Source organism: Sturnus vulgaris, chromosome 13 (genome assembly GCF_052056855.1).
Source record: "Sturnus vulgaris isolate bStuVul1 chromosome 13, bStuVul1.hap1, whole genome shotgun sequence".
Classification (NCBI taxonomy): Eukaryota; Metazoa; Chordata; class Aves; order Passeriformes; family Sturnidae; genus Sturnus; species Sturnus vulgaris.
This window is the reverse complement of record NC_142255.1, coordinates 20,824,414-20,829,707: the sequence shown is the minus strand read 5'-3', so window position 1 is coordinate 20,829,707 and position 5,294 is coordinate 20,824,414. Positions and strand designations below refer to the sequence as shown.

The 5,294-nt window shown below is 55.3% G+C and overlaps 2 long non-coding RNA genes across 2 annotated transcripts; one reads left to right on the top strand and one right to left on the bottom strand.

The window, feature by feature from the left end:
* The first annotated feature begins 2,119 nt into the window (after nt 1-2,119).
* LOC148222302 (uncharacterized) lies at nt 2,120-3,554 on the top strand. Its single transcript, XR_015806618.1, has 2 exons — nt 2,120-2,258; nt 2,585-3,554. It is a non-coding gene; the product is annotated as an uncharacterized LOC148222302 (long non-coding RNA).
* Nucleotides 2,253-5,038, bottom strand: LOC148222301 (uncharacterized). Its single transcript, XR_015806619.1, has 3 exons — nt 4,658-5,038; nt 3,897-3,995; nt 2,253-2,378 (listed from the first exon to the last, which is right to left on the bottom strand). It is a non-coding gene; the product is annotated as an uncharacterized LOC148222301 (long non-coding RNA).
* Between the last annotated feature and the right edge of the window lie 256 nt (nt 5,039-5,294).

Here is a 5,294-nt window from a genome sequence, read left to right as displayed (position 1 = left end):
TTCCATGAAAAATGGCGAAAGAAATCAGTGAGAAATGGGGAAAAATGGGTAAAAAATCAGTGCGAAATGGGGGGGGGGGGGGGGGGAATCAATGAGAAATCGGGGGAAAACATAAGTAAGAAACGGGGGGGAAAAGTCCATGAAAAATGGGGAAAAATCAGTGGGAAATGGGGATAAATCTGGAAAAAATCCATGAAAAATGGGGGAAAATATCAGTGAGAAATGGGGGAAAATGGGGAAAAAGTCAGTGAGAAATGGGGAAAAGTCAGTGAAAAACGGGGGGAAAACTCCATGAAGAATGGGGAAAAAAATCAGTGAGAAATGGGGAAAAAAATCCCTGAAAAATGGGGGGAAATATCAGTGAGAAATGGGAAAAAAATGGGGAAAAAAATCATTGATAAATCGGGGGAAAAATCAGTGTGAAAGGGGGGGAAAAATCGGGATCGGGGACGTGGACCGGGACTGGGATCGGGGACCGGGACGGGGAAATGGGACAGGGACCGGGATCGCGGACGGGGACCTGGGACAGGGACCGGAACCGGGATCGGGGACGGGGACTGGAGACAGGGACCGGGACCGGGATTGGGGACTGGGACCAGGACCGTGATCGGGTTCCGGGACGGGGAACTGGGACTGGGACCAGGATCGGGGACCGGAACCGGGGACTGGGACCGGGACCAGGACTGGGGACGGGGACTGGGGACAGTGACCGGGACTGCAATCGGCACCGCCCCCCGAACCGCTCCCGGAACCGCTCCCCGGGCTACCCCGGCACGGCGACCGGGAACGCCCCCGGCACCGCCCCAGCACCGCCCCCGGTGCCGCCCCCGGGGCGGGCCGCCGAACGCACGCGATGACGCGCGGGGGGCGGGACGGCGCGGGGCGGTGACGCGCTTCATGCCAGGAGCAGGGCCGGGTGCGACGAAGACGGGAGCGGGCCGACCCGATACCGCGCGGGGCCGCGGGCCCGGCGGAGCCCGGCCCGCTGGGTAGGGGCCGCCAATGGCACCGGGGCTTCTGCTTCGGCTTCTGTCCGTGTCGGCGGGGAGGCCCCAGCCAGCGGTGCCCCTCTCCCTCGGCGACACGGGCGTGGAACTCGGCATCGGGCGCTGCATCGCCGCGGACAGCAGGGGGCGCACGGGTACCGATACTGCCATGGGGCCCGGCGCTGCTCTCCTGCTCCGCCGCCAGGCGGCGCTGCGCTGCCGTCCTGCCGCGCCTCCGGGCACGCTCGGTTTCCTCGGGACCCCGGGCCCCGCCTGTCCCGCCGCTGCGGAGGCGGGGGATGCTTTATGGGACTGCCCGAGCTGGCAGTGCCGGGTCTGGGGCGTTGGGGCGCGCCTTGGGGGGCTGCGGGTGCGCTCGTTTCCTCTTCTGCATGGCCTTCTGTGTGAGCATCTCTCGTTGCGACTGCTCTTGGAGAGTCAAACCCCTCCTCCTAAGTGGTCTCAGGAGCCTGGCAGGGTGAGTTTTGTTTCACAGGGGAAAGGGCCACTGGTCGTGTCCAGAGACCTGTGCACCCAGCCAGGTTTCTGCCTGATAAAATTCCAAATGGATGAGGATTTCTCCCAGCCCCAAGCTGCCCCCACCTGTAACCCTGGCTGCCTTTGGGGTGCCCAAAGCCTCCTCTGTGCAGATCTCAGGAACCTGGGAGGGGTGAACAATGTTGCACAGGGAAAAACCCCACAGATTTTATCTCCGGGCCCGGGGCCAGGAGCAGGCATTTGCGTGCTATAATTCCAGAAGGAGCACGGTGTCTCCCAGACCCAAGCCGCATCCAGCTGTGACCCAGCTGCTCTTGGAGTGCCAAAAGCCTCCTCGTAGCTGATCTCAGGAACCCTGGAAGGGTGAGTTTGGTTTCACAGGGAAAAGGCCTCAGTTTGTGTCCAGAGATCAAATAAGGGACTCTGCTTTTCCTCTAGTTCTCCTTCCTGTTTTCACCTGGGCTAGAAGGATGGGCATGGCCTGTATTTCTCATATCAAAGTGATGTTACTAAATTTGTCCAGAAGTTCTGATTGTTATTTTTATTAGTAGTAGTAATTTTCTGATAGAAAACACTCTCATTTTGCCTTTCCCACGTTGTTTCCAGGTGCTGCCCAGGATGGACATCCGTGGTCTCAGACAGTGATTCCCGAGGAGCAAGGAAAGCCTTTTCCTCACCTGCACAGTTCAGGTGGATGGGACAGAATTGGTGTGGCCTGACAAGGCAGGAAAAGCTGTCTGTGTTCTGGAGTGCCTTGAAAGCTTTCTCCGTCAGGTTTGGAAGGGGTTTCTCTTTGGGATTTCTTGTGATGCAGCACCACGGGTATCCCTTTGTGCCAAGTCCAGTGCTAAAGGATTGAAGAACTGACAAGTGGGGTCTGGGATGAAAATGCCTCTAATAAAATTAAGCAAAGAATACAATAAGAGAAATGAGCATCCTTTTAATGTCTGAAATAGTTAGGAATAAAAATGCTGGAAAAGGGCACTCTGAATTGGTGTCACTTGTCATGGATAAAACCCCAGAGTGAGGAATCAGAGCAGAAGTTGAGAGCTGGAATCCTTCTGCAGTCGACTTAATTTTCTTTTCCTCCTCTCTTTCAGGACAGGAAGAATCACGACTCTCCTGCCATCTTTGCCAAGAGCTGTGGTGTTTGATCAGCCAAAGCCCAGAGGCTTCAGCACCAGAGGTCTGAGCCTGGAGGGCTCCTGGTGCTGCCCGTGCTGTGGGCTATGTCAGAGGATGCAGGCTTCCTCTTTGCCTCCCTGCTGGGATTAACTGCCATGGGAATGTGGGATCTGGGTGAAACTCCAGCTCTCCTGGTGTTCAGGGGAGCAAGGTCTGAGGGACTCCTCTCTGGGGATGTGCGGTGAAGGACTGAATAGTGTGGAAGGAGAGTATTTATAAACTGTATCACTGTTTCTCCCAAAATTGGGGTGGAGCGGTGATGGGGGTGGTTGGGTTTGGTCTGGGCCTGTTATTCTTTGTGCAATTTTTAAATTCTCTTGTATGATTTACTGTCCGGTATCTTTCTAACAAAAGCTGACATAAATTTAGATTAAGGATTAGAACTTGGGTCCATTCATTGCAAACATTTGACAAGGCTGGAGGACTGGGGTGGTGACTGCTCTCAGGAAAGGTTACTTATTAATACTGTGTCAGATTTCCCGCAGTGACTGTCAGGCCTGCATGGCTGTGAGTTCGTGCTCTTCTCACTGGGGAAATAAGTTCAGCAAAATTAGAAATGTTAGAAAAATCCAGCCAAAAATTCCACCTCTGTACCCCCTAAGTTTTCCCAGTTTTTCCCAGCTAGGAGCTGCACAGAAGTCAGGCAGGGGAAGTGACAACAGGGAACAGCTGAAAAATTCAAAGGCACAAAGAGGAAAGGGGAAAGGTTTCAGAAAACAATTCTATGGTCTAAGAATAATTCCTGATTCCCTACTGAGAAGAACACGAACTCACAGCCATTCAGGCCTGACAGTCCCCTGCAGTGAGAGCTCAGCACACATCCACAGAGGCAAGTCCAGCATCTTAAATGAAAAAATAAAAATAAAAACCAGAAGAAAAAGGTGATTTCTTTTGCTTCAGAGTTATTTCAAGTTCTTAAAGCCCAAGCAACATTTGCTCTTGATTTTGGTTGGGTGAATCATGAGCAGTGGGCACGGGTCATGCCATTCATTGAGCAGAAAACCCGGGGTCATTTAGAGGGGACACAAGAACTGTTTGTGTAGCGACCTCGGGCTGCAGAGGGGCAGGAGAAAGGCCAAGGGAGCTCCCTGGGGCCACCAGGGCCTGTGGGGAACAGAATGCACGCTTGGATGACCAGTGGAGGTGAGGAGTGGATCTGAGTTCATCTACAGGGAAATAAGGAGGGGATACTCTGGAGTGAAAAGCTGAGGTGATGAGTTCACCCACCTGGGCACGAGTTGTGTTTGCACAAAGTGGGAACAGAGGTGAAGGTCAATCCAAAGTCGATCCTGCTTGACCTCTGAATTCCAGGATAAGTTTTACAAGCTGCCAAATGAGGGAGTAAAAATACACAAAAATGAAACCGAGAGCATTCATGAGGTTCCTGGGAGTCCATTACACTGTTGTCATAGAATTCTTAATGAGTTTTGAGCTTTTAATGACAACAATTCAGTACTTTCTTTGGATTATTCACTGTGTAGGATTTGGGGTTTATCTGGATTTTAAAGGCGTCGTGGTGGCCCTGACACTGCTCAGGAGCTGGTAGGAAAAGCAGGGTCAGAGCTCCTGGCAGGCACAGGGTGTTTTTCCCAGAGTGGACTGTGGAGGAATTGTTTGGGCCTTGGATTGTCCCTCTGGGTGATGCCAGTTGCTGTGATTTGTGTAATTCCATACATTTAACTCCCAATACTTCCCAGCCCAGGAGCTTGAGCTGACAGGGCAGCACACAGATTGTTCTCTGTGCTGTGCCCCGATTTGGGGTTGGCTGTCAGCTTTGCTAGCTCCCGTGAATTATGCCCATAGCCCCGAATTCCCTGCTCAATTCCCACTGCCATAACCTCACAGCGCCTCATGGAGTGGGGATATACTGTGGCAGGAAGCTCAGCAGCATCGGCACAGGGACAGGTGTATATTCCAAAGAATTTGCTGTTTCAAACCCTCATCCCCCAGCCCCGCCGATGTCCCTGGGGGGCACTTGACAGAGTTACCTGGATTTCAGCTGATTTCACCCCCCCGAGCTCGGGCTCCAGGTGATCTTTTCAAGCAGGAGAAGGCAGGGGCCGGAGGCGCTCGTGGCCCGTGCCGAGGCAGTCCCTGGGGCCACGAGAGGACATCTCTCCCTGCAGAATTTCAGTTCTTTCCAGAGCCTCAGCAGTGACAGAGGACAAAGAGGAAGATGAGGAGGAGGAAGAAGGGGGAGAGGGTTTGAGAGGAGGGGAAGCCCAAATCCGTGCTGTGTGCGGAGCTCCGACAGCACGCTGCAGCCCGCAGCTCAGTGTGAGCACGGGGCAGAGGAGGCGATTTCTGGGCATTCAATCACCCTGAGGCGGGCCCGGCACCGCCCCTGCAGCACCGTCCCCAGCACAGCTCGGTACCGCTCCGGGATCACCCGGCCCCGCCCCCGGTGCCGCCCGGGACCACTGGGGACCGCCCCTAAAGCACCGCCCCGGCCCCGCCCGGGTCCCGTCCCCGGGACCTCCGTGCCCCGCCTCGCCAAGCCCCGGCTCCGCCCCGAGCCTGCCCGGGCTGCGCCGGGACCATCGCTGGCGGCCCCGCCCCTCTCCCCCGGGCCGAAGCGGGCTGAAGGAGATGTCCGCACGATTGGAAACGCCGCCGAAAATCGCA